General features: G+C 45.5%; 5 non-coding genes across 5 annotated transcripts; 3 read left to right on the top strand and 2 right to left on the bottom strand.

Annotated features, from left to right (window-relative positions):
• Nucleotides 1–524: 524 nt before the first annotated feature.
• On the bottom strand, nucleotides 525–596 carry trnah-gug (transfer RNA histidin (anticodon GUG)). Its single transcript has one exon. It is a non-coding gene; the product is annotated as a tRNA-His (tRNA).
• Nucleotides 597–860: 264 nt separating this feature from the next.
• Nucleotides 861–942, top strand: trnas-gcu (transfer RNA serine (anticodon GCU)). Its single transcript has one exon. It is a non-coding gene; the product is annotated as a tRNA-Ser (tRNA).
• A 1,142-nt stretch (nucleotides 943–2,084) lies between these two features.
• trnas-gcu (transfer RNA serine (anticodon GCU)) lies at nucleotides 2,085–2,166 on the top strand. Its single transcript has one exon. It is a non-coding gene; the product is annotated as a tRNA-Ser (tRNA).
• A 2,390-nt stretch (nucleotides 2,167–4,556) lies between these two features.
• Nucleotides 4,557–4,628, bottom strand: trnah-gug (transfer RNA histidin (anticodon GUG)). Its single transcript has one exon. It is a non-coding gene; the product is annotated as a tRNA-His (tRNA).
• A 242-nt stretch (nucleotides 4,629–4,870) lies between these two features.
• trnas-gcu (transfer RNA serine (anticodon GCU)) lies at nucleotides 4,871–4,952 on the top strand. Its single transcript has one exon. It is a non-coding gene; the product is annotated as a tRNA-Ser (tRNA).
• The last annotated feature ends 297 nt before the right edge of the window (nucleotides 4,953–5,249 follow it).

Raw genomic sequence — 5,249 nt, 5'->3', positions numbered from 1 at the left:
GTAATTAAGACAAATGAACAGCTTGTTAAAACTATGTGATTGCAGTTTGAACCAAAAAAATCTGCGTTCACAGGTGTCCCCAAGACCAAATTTAAAAACCACTGTATTAGATTGATAGTATCTCAGAGCAGGAAGAGACAAAAGCATTCTGATGAGGATAGGATTCAGACCCACGAACACAGAGAACAAGAAATTAGCAGTCCATTAACGTAGCAGTTCACAGAATTAGCAGTCCATCACCAAATCCTGAAGGAATCCATTCTGACCCATTCCTTTGAGCCGAGACAGCAGATTATTCCTCTGATTGTTTTGATTGAAAAATTCCTTCTTCCCATACCAGGAGTCAATCCCGGGACGTAAGGGTAAAGACAGTGAATCCTAACGACGCTAGACCATATGAAAAAGCTGCAGATGTTCTGCCTTGGAAAACAATACAACACTTCTGAAAAGTGTCAGAGAAATTGAATGAATCAGAATTTTGAAAAGGAGACACACAACACAGCTGAGACTTGCTAGCAAAAACTTGCTGTGACCCGGATTCGAACCGGGGTTGCTGCGGCCACAACGCAGAGTACTAACCACTATACGATCACAGCACCCAGCCTATGGGGCTCTTGGACAATCACTGCTTCCTCCTCCACTAGTGATTAGATCATACAGCCGGCTCTAACATCGACAATTTATATGCAGGCAGTTGAACGCAGGGCACCATGGGTAAAAATCTGAAATCCTGACTACTAGACCACATGCAAAGTTTGACATGGTCCCTCTTTCCAAACATGATGAGGTATATAAGAATCTCCACACAGTATAAAGGCAAGTTTGCTGTCAATTTGAAAGGAAAATACAAGGGAAAATATGACGAGGTGGCCGAGTGGTTAAGGCGATGGACTGCTAATCCATTGTGCTCTGCACGCGTGGGTTCGAATCCCATCCTCGTCGAGAGACATTCCTTCTGCTCCTCCCCATGATTACCCTCAATAAGTGCTCTCACAATGTAATCCCATTCCAGGCTCCCTACTTTAGAGCCAGAAGCAAAACAATTGGAGTTCACCTTCAATAAAATTGGGGTTGAGAGACATCTCAATTGTGTGTTGGAGGTATTCCTGCATATGTTACCAAGAAGTAGGGAATCCAATCAGACTTATTCCTTGGAGCCACAGATCATTCATCCAGAAATTTTTGACACGTCAGAAATAGTGATGCATACCATGAAGAATAAATAATTCCTCCAAGCAGGAAAAGTGTAATTAAGACAAATGAACAGCTTGTTAAAACTATGTGATTGCAGTTTGAACCAAAAAAATCTGCGTTCACAGGTGTCCCCAAGACCAAATTTAAAAACCACTGTATTAGATTGATAGTATCTCAGAGCAGGAAGAGACAAAAGCATTCTGATGAGGATAGGATTCAGACCCACGAACACAGAGAACAAGAAATTAGCAGTCCATTAACGTAGCAGTTCACAGAATTAGCAGTCCATCACCAAGTCCTGAAGGAATCCATTCTGACCCATTCCTTTGAGCCGAGACAGCAGATTATTCCTCTGATTGTTTTGATTGAGAAATTCCTTCTTCCCATACCAGGAGTCAATCCCGGGACGTAAGGGTGAAGACAGGGAATCCTAACGACGCTGGACCATATGAAAAAGCTGCAGATGTTCTGCCTTGGAAAACAATACAACACTTCTGAAAAGTGTCAGAGAAATTGAATGAATCAGAAATTTGAAAAGGAGACACTCAACACAGCTGAGACTTGCTAGCAAAAACTTGCTGTGACCCGGATTCGAACGGGGGTTGCTGCGGCCACAACGCAGAGTACTAACCTCTATACGATCACAGCACACAGCCAGCTTCTTCCTCCACTAGTGATTAGATCATACAGCCGGCTCTAACATCGACAATTTATATGCAGGCAGTTGAACGCAGGGCACCATGGGTAAAAATCTGAAATCCTGACTACTAGACCACATGCAAAGTTTGACATGGTCCCTCTTTCAAAACATGATGAGGTATATAAGAATCTCCACACAGTATAAAGGCAAGTTTGCTGTCAATTTGAAAGGAAAATACAAGAGAAAATATGACGAGGTGGCCGAGTGGTTAAGGCGATGGACTGCTAATCCATTGTGCTCTGCACGCGTGGGTTCGAATCCCATCCTCGTCGAGAGACATTCCTTCTGCTCCTCCCATGATTACCCTCAATAAGTGCTCTCACAATGTAATCCCATTCCAGGCTCCCTACTTTAGAGCCAGAAGCAAAACAATTGGAGTTCACCTTCAATAAAATTGGGGTTGAGAGACATCTCAATTGTGTGTTGGAGGTATTCCTGCATATGTTACCAAGAAGTAGGGAATCCAATCAGACTTATTCCTTGGAGCCACAGATCATTCATCCAGAAATTTTTGACACGTCAGAAATAGTGATGCATACCATGAAGAATAAATAATTCCTCCAAGCAGGAAAAGTGTAATTAAGACAAATGAACAGCTTGTTAAAACTATGTGATTGCAGTTTGAACCAAAAAAATCTGCGTTCACAGGTGTCCTGTCACAGGTAGTCTGGCTTCAGGCCTGGCCACTCGACCGAGACTGCACTCCTCTCGGTCAGTGAGTCACTCCATTCCACACGAGCAGCCTCCCTCTCCTCTGTCCTGATTCTTCTAGACCTCTCCGCTGCATTTGACACTGTGAACCACTCTACCCTCCTGTCCTCCCTGGCAGCAACAGGGATCCGCGGCACAGTCCTTGACTGGATTGAGTCTTACCTCTCTGACCGTTCCTTCCAGGTTGCCTGGGCGGGTAAGGTATCACTACCCCGTCCCCTCACCACCGGAGTTCCCCAGGGCTCAGTCCTTGGTCCCCTTCTCTTCTCCATGTACACCAGATCCCTTGGCCCTGTAATATCTGCCCATGGCTTGTCCTATCACTCCTGTGCCGACGACACGTAACTCTTTCTCTCCTTCTCCCCATCGGACACACAGGTCCCTGCCCGCATCTCCGCTTGCCTGAGGGACATTCAGAGCTGGATGGACAATCACCACCTGAAGCTCAACCCGGGAAAGACGGAGCTAATCTTTATTCCTGCTCTATCCTCTCCCCTCCTCGACTTTTCCATTTCCTTAGGGGACACCGTAGTGACATCATCACCCTGCGCCAAGAATCTCGGAGTGATGATGGACAACAGGCTGTCCCTCTCCAACAACATTGCAGCAGTAACCCGGGCATGCAGATTTTTCCTATACAACATCCGCAGAATCCGCCCCTTTCTCACCACCTACTCAACCCAGCTCCTTGTCCAAGCAATGCTTCTATCCCGCCTGGACTACTGCAACTCTCTTCTGGCTGGACTACCGGCATCTGCCACCAGACCCCTGCAGCTCATTCAGAATGCTGCGGCTCGTCTGGTCTTCAACCTCCCCAGACACTCCCACGTAACTCCCCTGCTCACTACCCTCCACTGGCTGCCTGTTATAGCTCGCATCAAATTTAAAACATTGGTCCTAGCATACCAGGCAGTCAAGGGATCAGCCCCAGCATACCTCCACAAGATATTCAAACCCTACATGCCAGCCAGATCGCTTCGTTCTGCTACCTCAGGACGCCTAGCACCTCCCCCTCTTCGCACCTGCACTTCCAGAACACGTCTCCTGTCTGTTCTGGCCCCACGATGGTGGAATGACCTCCCTGTGGAGGTCAGAACAGCTGAGACTGTGACCCATTTCAAACGACGACTGAAGACCCACCTCTTCAGGCTGCACCTCTCCCCATCCCTCCCTTCCCCCCTGTAAATGACTAAACTTAGGGTTGTAACTAGGCAGTCTTTTTCATAGGTGACTTAGGCACATCAACTGTCTTAATGACTACTTGTATTTTTATTTATTTTTATTTTTCCATAGATTGCGTTGTTGCCGTTCTTGTTGTTAGTGTTAATCAGTTTAACCATCAGGGTCCAAGTTGAACTATGCGGTTGTTCCCTGTACTTGGACCGGTACTTCTCTCTAGGGGTTTCGTCATACTTGTTCCTGGTTATGGTTATACACTTTGTTGTACGTCGCTCTGGATAAGAGCGTCTGCCAAATGCCTGTAATGTAATGTAATGTAATGTGTCCCCAAGACCAAATTTAAAAACCACTGTATTAGATTGATAGTATCTCAGAGCAGGAAGAGACAAAAGCATTCTGATGAGGATAGGATTCAGACCCACGAACACAGAGAACAAGAAATTAGCAGTCCATTAACGTAGCAGTTCACAGAATTAGCAGTCCATCACCAAATCCTGAAGGAATCCATTCTGACCCATTCCTTTGAGCCGAGACAGCAGATTATTCCTCTGATTGTTTTGATTGAAAAATTCCTTCTTCCCATACCAGGAGTCAATCCCGGGACGTAAGGGTAAAGACAGTGAATCCTAACGACGCTAGACCATATGAAAAAGCTGCAGATGTTCTGCCTTGGAAAACAATACAACACTTCTGAAAAGTGTCAGAGAAATTGAATGAATCAGAATTTTGAAAAGGAGACACACAACACAGCTGAGACTTGCTAGCAAAAACTTGCTGTGACCCGGATTCGAACCGGGGTTGCTGCGGCCACAACGCAGAGTACTAACCACTATACGATCACAGCACACAGCCAGCTACTTCCTCCACTAGTGATTAGATCATACAGCCGGCTCTAACATCGACAATTTATATGCAGGCAGTTGAACGCAGGGCACCATGGGTAAAAATCTGAAATCCTGACTACTAGACCACATGCAAAGTTTGACATGGTCCCTCTTTCAAAACATGATGAGGTATATAAGAATCTCCACACAGTATAAAGGCAAGTTTGCTGTCAATTTGAAAGGAAAATACAAGAGAAAATATGACGAGGTGGCCGAGTGGTTAAGGCGATGGACTGCTAATCCATTGTGCTCTGCACGCGTGGGTTCGAATCCCATCCTCGTCGAGAGACATTCCTTCTGCTCCTCCCCATGATTACCCTCAATAAGTGCTCTCACAATGTAATCCCATTCCAGGCTCCCTACTTTAGAGCCAGAAGCAAAACAATTGGAGTTCACCTTCAATAAAATTGGGGTTGAGAGACATCTCAATTGTGTGTTGGAGGTATTCCTGCATATGTTACCAAGAAGTAGGGAATCCAATCAGACTTATTCCTTGGAGCCACAGATCATTCATCCAGAAATTTTTGACACGTCAGAAATAGTGATGCATACCATGAAGAATAAATAATTCCTCCAAGCAG

This window comes from Anguilla rostrata, unplaced genomic scaffold (genome assembly GCF_018555375.3).
Source record: "Anguilla rostrata isolate EN2019 unplaced genomic scaffold, ASM1855537v3 scaf0811, whole genome shotgun sequence".
Lineage (NCBI taxonomy): Eukaryota > Metazoa > Chordata > Actinopteri > Anguilliformes > Anguillidae > Anguilla > Anguilla rostrata.
This window is presented reverse-complemented; position numbering and strand designations above follow the sequence as displayed.